We start from the raw sequence: 7,896 nt of genomic DNA on the forward strand, positions 1-7,896 counted from the left end.
GCGGGCGGCGTGGCGGCGCGGGCCGGCCGCGGGGGGAGGGGGCCGGCGGTTCGGCCGGTGGTGGCTAGAGGCTCAGGGGGTGGAGTTTCATGATAAACTGCAGGCCCTTGATTTCGTATCCAACGGCTGGAAAATCTAATGACCAGAGACGAAAAAGTCAGTCGACTGACATGTAGCCTCACCCCGCACGTACACATGCACACACGCAAGACACGCACGCATGCAGGCGTGCAACACTGACACGTACACATAACGAACACACACACGCATGCAGGCGTGCAACACTGACGCGTACACATGCACTCACGAACACACGCACGTATGCACACATGCATGCAACACTGAAACGTGCCCTTGCACGCACGCAACACTCGCACGCCTGCATGCACACAACACAGGACACAAGACACATGCTCAACCTATACATGCATGCACCCTTTGTTAAGGACGTGGATTGTTACGGGTATTAATCAATCTTATCTGTGATAAGCCGAACATTGATGTTTGTAGCGGTCTTTATGTCTATGTTTGTATCTCTATAGTCCCTCTCACACACACCCACGTAGGTGGGGGACGTGCACATAGAGAAGAGGTGCACGTACTCCCGTCTCTTTCCCAACCACACCCGCGTGCGTACACGGTGGAGCTCATTTCTGTACGAAAAGGCAGCCCACGTGGTAACTTGACACGTGTACTGGTTGTCCACTAGATGGAGGGAGGATCGCCTACCACGGGTGAACAAACAAACTGCGACTTGACGCGTTATGTTAAATAAAAAAGAGGCAAACCATGTGGGGCCTACCTTAGAGGCAAGGCTGTATACACTGGAGTACTTTTGATGTGTCCCGTCAACTCGCAGAGCGAGGAGAAGCTTGCTTAGTACGCCGTCTCCCCCGCCCACGGGCGCGGTGACTCACAGGATGAGGTGAAGCTTGCTTACTACGCCTTACGCCCGCTCCCTTGCCCACACGTGGTGGCTCGCAGGACGAGGAGAAAATTTTACTAGTACTCCCTCCGTTTACTCCTCGTCCCTACTACCTTGGTTAGAGAGATTATCATATTGTTTGGAATATATATGTCCTTTAGTACTCCCTTAATTTACTTATACAAGGCCACTATAAAAAAATATTTTGCATCTATACAAGGCCACAAATAGTAATCAAGACAAAAGTTACTACTCCCTCCTTTCCAGTTTATGGCTCAATTTCAAAATCTCTCCAACCAAGGTAGACGGTGAGTGGTCGAATTAATTTCGTACTCCTAGTTTGCACAAGTAATTAGTACGCTCGTTTTTCTCAAGAAGTTATGTTTACCGAGGCATTAATTAGAACGAATGCATGAATGACCACTAAATTTCCACGAACTTCTACATGCATTGGTGAGTTTTCTCTTGACACTGCTTGCATCGGGTGATCTAACGCACCTCGAAATCCAACATGTGATGGTACTACTACTAGTAGTAGAATTGAGACTTATAAAACGGAAAAATGAATGTTTTTTTAGATGAGCCCTATAAACCCTAGTGGGTACATACTCCGTAAAATCAGATTTTCCCAAAACTAAGTCGCTCAACCTTTATTTGCTTGTTTCCCTTCCTGCCTCCTTTCCTCGAACAGACTATGCCAAACTCCCCTGCCTGCCGCGCAGGAGAAGACCCGCCCTCGCCTTTTTTAGTCTGGGTTTGTATCGATGGATCGCGCGAAGCAGCAAAAACCCAAGCCGTGTCTTGTACTCCTCCGTCGACGCTCGCTTTCTTGAATTCTGTACTTCCTGTCGCCGACATGTGGGACATATAGCAACCGGGTCGACGTGTCAAGCACCAAATAACAGTGCAGAACATCAGGGGGGACGCACCCCAGCCGTACCGCCCCAGTAGTAGTAGTAATGAGCAATGAGACGTCAAATCACAATGTCGCACCTTCCCAGACGGACGAAGCAACCATTATTTCACACTTCGGTTCGCCATCATCTCAAACCATGTAGTATTGCTTCTGCCTCAAGAGGGACACGCGCATCGCCTTGGTACATCATGACACGTGGGACCGCATGACAGGCCATGCTCCCCCGCCGATCGCTCGGTAAAATCACCTCATTTTTACTACTATACTTCCTCCGTATCGGTTTACATGGCATGCATGTCGTTCTAGGTTGAGAATTTAACTGGCTATATATGTGATGAACAGTATATGTTTAGAAACTACATCCGCTTAATAATCCAATGATATACTTTTTGTGACATAGTAACTCAGATTTAGTTAGTCAAATGGATGACCTAGAACTACGTGCACGCCCTATAAATCGAGACGTCTGAAAAAACGAGACGGAGAGGGTAGTTCAGTATGTATCTTTTTAGATCAATATAGTCGGGATTCACCAAGGAGCAAAACCAAGTGGTAGGCTGCACCTGTCGTGTTGGTGTAGCGACTCAAGCAGGGTCAGTCCGCACACAAAATGGCGGCATACTTAACAGGACCCCTTTGGCCGACATGTGGCTCATCCACCATCTTGTTCCACGTGCGATGCACCAAATTACAGTTCGGAGCATCGGTTGGAATTGGAGGCACCCCGGTCGTAGCGCCGCAGTAGTAGAAAATGAGCGATGAGGGGTCAAATCACAAAGCCCCACCTTTCCCGCATTAAGCTGGACGGACGAAGCAACCATCATTTCACTCTAGGGCGCAAGAGCATAAAGAAAAGAGAAAACGAATGATGCGTGCGGCAGCTACCTAGGGCACCCTAGGGTAGGGGTCTCCACTACAGATCATTTTTTTTGAAAGCGCCTCCACTACAAATCGGCTTCTCCCTCGTCCTCTTGAAGAAAACCGATGATGCGTGCAGTGGTAGGGTTTGTAGGAGTACTACTAGGGCGCGCGGGGCCACGTCGTAGTAAACAGGAGAGGGGTTGAGTTCGAGTCGACGCCTTAAATATGTGTGGGCCGCTTGGTTTTAGGGGAACGAGGCAGCATTTTGGGTTCGGGGACCAGTGGAGATATAGTACATACACAAAAATGTGGACGTAGGTTCGACCGAAAGGCAATGATGCATGGGCCCTACATTTTGATATACCCGGGGCCACGTGAAATTTGCTACTCTACTCAAAACTAGTAAGGTACACATGCATTGAACGCATGAGATTTCGAAACCAAATTATGAATAAATACACACTATAGCATGTAAAGCTTTGAGTCATATATGCATGATGTAGATGTTATAGTTCATCTCATTCAAAATCAATTAGTTTTACAAATTTTTTAAGATTCATGGGGTTGTGCAATGTAAAGCATAAAGTAAAAAACAAATAATGGCATTTCATTTAGAAAAAAATTCAATTATGATACGGAAGATTCTAGAACAAAGGAGAAGTGCATGTGTTTTGAGGTTTGTGCATTATGCTTAAGTTCAACCATGGAGTCTTCTAAATTGTACATGTGGCAGATCTGGTGGAATGTTGATGATATGCAACGGCCAGTAGTGCTCGGATTTGCCATCTCTGCACTGTCGGATTAGCTTCATCCATCGACCATCTTTCAAGTTATTCGCACACTATATAGTTCTTGTGCCATAGTTGCATGTCTTGGAAAAAAAGCTACTAGTGGGTTGTACTAGCTATTTAGGAATATAAGATGTATAGATGGAAGTTGTAGGGAAAGAGATGACATGGAGTATCTCAATTCCTATGAGTAGGGATTGGAAAAGAGATGTCATTTGGTTGACATCATAGCAACTTTTCTATTGAATCTAGAGATGACATGTATCTCAATTCCTATGAGGAGGGATTAGAAAAGAGATGTAATTTGGTTCATATCATAGGAACTTTTCTATTCAATATACGCTAATGTTTATTTTCCTTTGAAATTATGGGAGTATAGGAATCCTTTCATATGAACCAAGTGGCTCTAAAGCTATAGAAATGATATCATGTTTATTTCCTTTGAAATGTGGAGTATATGAATCTATTCCTATGAACCAATTGGCTCTAAAGGAAAAAATCCTATAAAAATCATATCATATAGAGTTCCTATGATATTCCTCCACACCAAAGGATGGTTGAAATTGCTGCAGGTGATACGATGGTCTTTCTTTGTAGACTCATCCCCCATCTTTATAGTTACCTCTCGAAGATGAATGAAATGATATATACAGGGTAATCTACATGTGCAATTTGGTACACGAAAACTCGGTAAAAGTTTGCGAGGTTTGAATTTTCAATAAAGCTATATGCAGTGCATTTTGGAACGGAGGGAGCATACGGCAGTTGCTAACACTCACGTGGAAGATTTGTGTGTAGGAGGAGTGGCTGTTCTGTTAAATGACATGGCAAAACTGACTCTGTTGGATGCCGATCTAACGGTTCTTACGGCGTTCGTCAGGAAAAGGCTTGTGGCGAACGTTTGTCGGATAATGATTTACGGACACATGCATTGCATTGATACATGCTCCCCTCTCTCACGCACACGCACCCTCCCGAGTCCTCTCGCACCCACCGTCTATCTGCAGGTAGACGTCACACACATATGTGCTCTTCACACCCTACCCTCAGAACTTCTAAAAAACAAAAGACGTCGCGCACATTTTATTTTAGCTCACACGTCACACACTTATACCATTACTCTTGTGGCGAACGTTCTTTGGGCATAGTATATTGTACTCTCACGAAGAGAAGCGGTGCACGCACGCACTAGTTCTCTCACACCCACTCGCGGGTACACGTAGGAGCGCATTTTTTTTAAGCTGGTACAACAAAATCACTCCAGTACATATATAAGCAGGAGCCTTAGCGCTTGCTTTACTAGGGTTCCTCTCGTTCACTCTCTCATGCTCTCCAGATCTAAGCAAGACATAGGTGGCCACACTCTCTGTCAGCTCACGGCTGGTCAAAAATCCGGTCGGACAACCTCGACCGGGGCAGGGGTGCAGGTGCATCGTTCACGCTGTCGTCGGCGGCGAGGGAGGAGACCAACGGCTGCCCGCACGTCCCGATCGGCGGCCGTGTCGTTCTCTCCGAGAGAGCGCCGGCTCCGGAGGGCCTCCGACCCCTTCTTCCTCCCTGCGGTATTGTGGCCAAGATGCGGCCTCCCGACGCCGTCTTTGCCACATGCCGACGACCCTCAGGTATATATTCCTTCGAAACCTGCCTTGCTCTACTGCCCCAGCTCCCCACTTGGCTTCGTGTGGATCTTTTTCTACTTCCGTCCGCTGTTCCAAAGCCACCTAGACTTTTACTATTATTAGAGGTAAAGCTAGTTCATACAGTCGACTCTAAGAGTTGGTTCAAACAGGGAAGAAAGTGGGAAAGCTGTAGCATGAATCTAGGACTTGGTTCTAAGAGGAAACGGGGGAAAGTAGTAGATACTGGCTACCCAACCGGTCTCTTGGTTGAAAAGACGAAGAAAGCATGGTGGATGGCGAAGGGTGGGGGGAAGTGGACCTATCTCTTGGTTGAAAAAGGAAAGAAAGTGACGGGTGTTGGGGGACAACGCAAATGAGAATGAGCAGGTCTAGATTTCCTGTGCTCACATAGGAAATTGTCGCCAAGGAGATAAAAAATGGGACAAATGCAGACATGCTGCCTGAGTGTTTGCCACTCCCGGCAACCACATCTGCCTCACCACTTTATGCCTCTGCTGTCCCTACGCCCATATCGCTACCGTTAATGTAAAATCACATGAAGCATTAAGCAATGCCACCTAATGTCACTATAAGTAATGGTCTAGTGTTGTCGATAAATTGAAGCAATGCCACCACCATTTTATGAAGTGCTTCCGTCTTGCTTTATTTCCCATGAATTGTGTTTTTGCAGTTACACTTAAATCTCACACCGCTAACATTGCTTCATCCCAGTGGAACTGCACAAATTTGATTGCACATTTACTGACCATGTGCTACTCTCATGACAGTAATACTAATGCTATTGTTCTGCATGTTAATCTAGTGGCAGTATTGATGTGATGTGATGCTACTTACTTAAGGACACTTTCATACTGTCAATCTAGTGCCAATTATAACACAATAGATGCTACTGTTAATCATACGCCACTGCAATTATCTGTCACTGTTTAAATAACCGTATTTCGTATTTGCGCAAACAGGGATGTCTGTCTCCATATCGTTTCGGGATGTCTGTCTCTGTATCGTTTCTATCCGCGCAATCAAAAGCACACACCTCAGTTTTAGTAGAACTGCACAAAATGAGATGGCTATCCCTCGTTGCCGTCGTCTAACCACTCGTCTTCCAGGTATTCCTACACTGGTAGTTACTAGGTAGAATGACCAACACAACCTAAAAGAAGCCGATTCATACGTTTTACTTCCTGATTGCAGTGCAGGGACGAGCGAAAACATCTGCATCCTAGTCCGGAATGCACTTTCCTCCAGTTCATCCATGAACCGAGGACAAGCTGGCACGGCTGCACGGAGGTTTTTGGGACAGGTGCGCAGACAAGAGGCATTATGGTCTGCTTATTTCTGCAAATAGCGGCGCTTAAATTTAGTGGAATGCACAAGACTTTAAGCTGGTCAGTACACTGCATGGTTCAGTTCAGCATTCCAGCTGAGAACACAATTATAATTGGTTATTCTGGAATGAGAGAACCTAACCCTGGATGGTGGCAACAAGAAAAAACCAGAGTGAACTCCAGGAAATTTAAGCCTGCCGGGAGGCCCTTTGCTCAGAGAAGCCTTGCTTGTTTTTTCCTGATTTGTAAACCGTCTCACAACTTTGTCTTTTGCTATTAACTAGTATATGTTTGTTATGTTCTATGAATCATTGAGATGTATAAAATTGCTTAACTTATGCTTTTCAAGTTTTTTATGAAGCCGAGTTTAATGTGAGTGTTCCACATGAACGCTGGACTAGCGTGTGAACGTTTGGAATTTACATTGTGGCCTCAATTAACTGCATGAACCACTGTAACAAGATACATAGTTGCTTATATGTCCGATAGCAGATTGTTGATTGGTAGCTGGTCGATAGCCGAGTGTTGAAGCGAGCTGAGCCAATGTGCCTGGTTTTGCACAACTGCTTACAAGTGGGGTAGCACCAACAGTGTTTACAAGTACTTATGTATACATCGGCACACAGTTCTCGAACGAGTACTCTATTTCATCAAAACACACACTGCTCGTATGATAAAACTAGTGAGGACGCATCTGTTTCAGCAACAATTACGATGATTCACGGGCACACAAAAGTAGCAGCAGTTCCCATAGACGGATTCAAATAGAGTACTAGCCCCAGAGGGCTCGATAACAGGCAAGGTTCGGATAATTAGACAGAATCCAAACTACTATTAAACACTAGCTGGGTCAAGTATTTCATGCCTATATCTAATTTGGGCTGGACACAAGACGGACCTTGCCATGAACATCATCGAGGACGTCCGACAACAGCTCAATCCTGTGAACCTTCATGAAGAAAACCTTGTGGCCTTGCCACTCATAAACTTGTTTGTGGAGGCATGCAACGTCATCTTCCTGCGTAAGCTTGACAAGAATAGTATGCCTCACAAACGAAGGAGTAGCTTTGAACTTCTTGTGCTTCAGTACACCTTGGACAACACACCTGACAACAGTGAGGCTGGAATACAACTCTTCATTGGTATAAGTGCAAATGGCTTCCAGGATCCAACAGCCTAAAAACTCTGTTTTCCCAGTGCGTATATTCAGGTCATCCGCCTCATAGCGAGTGACATGTACAACCACACAATCCTTGTCTGCATCAGGGCTCTAATTGAAATAGAAACAAATTCTGAATTACTTTCCAGCATAAGAAACACAAGTTATTTAAACCACTATGTATAGCATGGCATCGAAGCTAATAGAATTTTGCATTATTCATCACTACATACTTAGATGAAAAACCACAATCAAGATCGGCAAAGAAGAAAATCACCTTGG

Source organism: Triticum aestivum, chromosome 3D, assembly GCF_018294505.1.
Source record: "Triticum aestivum cultivar Chinese Spring chromosome 3D, IWGSC CS RefSeq v2.1, whole genome shotgun sequence".
Lineage (NCBI taxonomy): Eukaryota > Viridiplantae > Streptophyta > Magnoliopsida > Poales > Poaceae > Triticum > Triticum aestivum.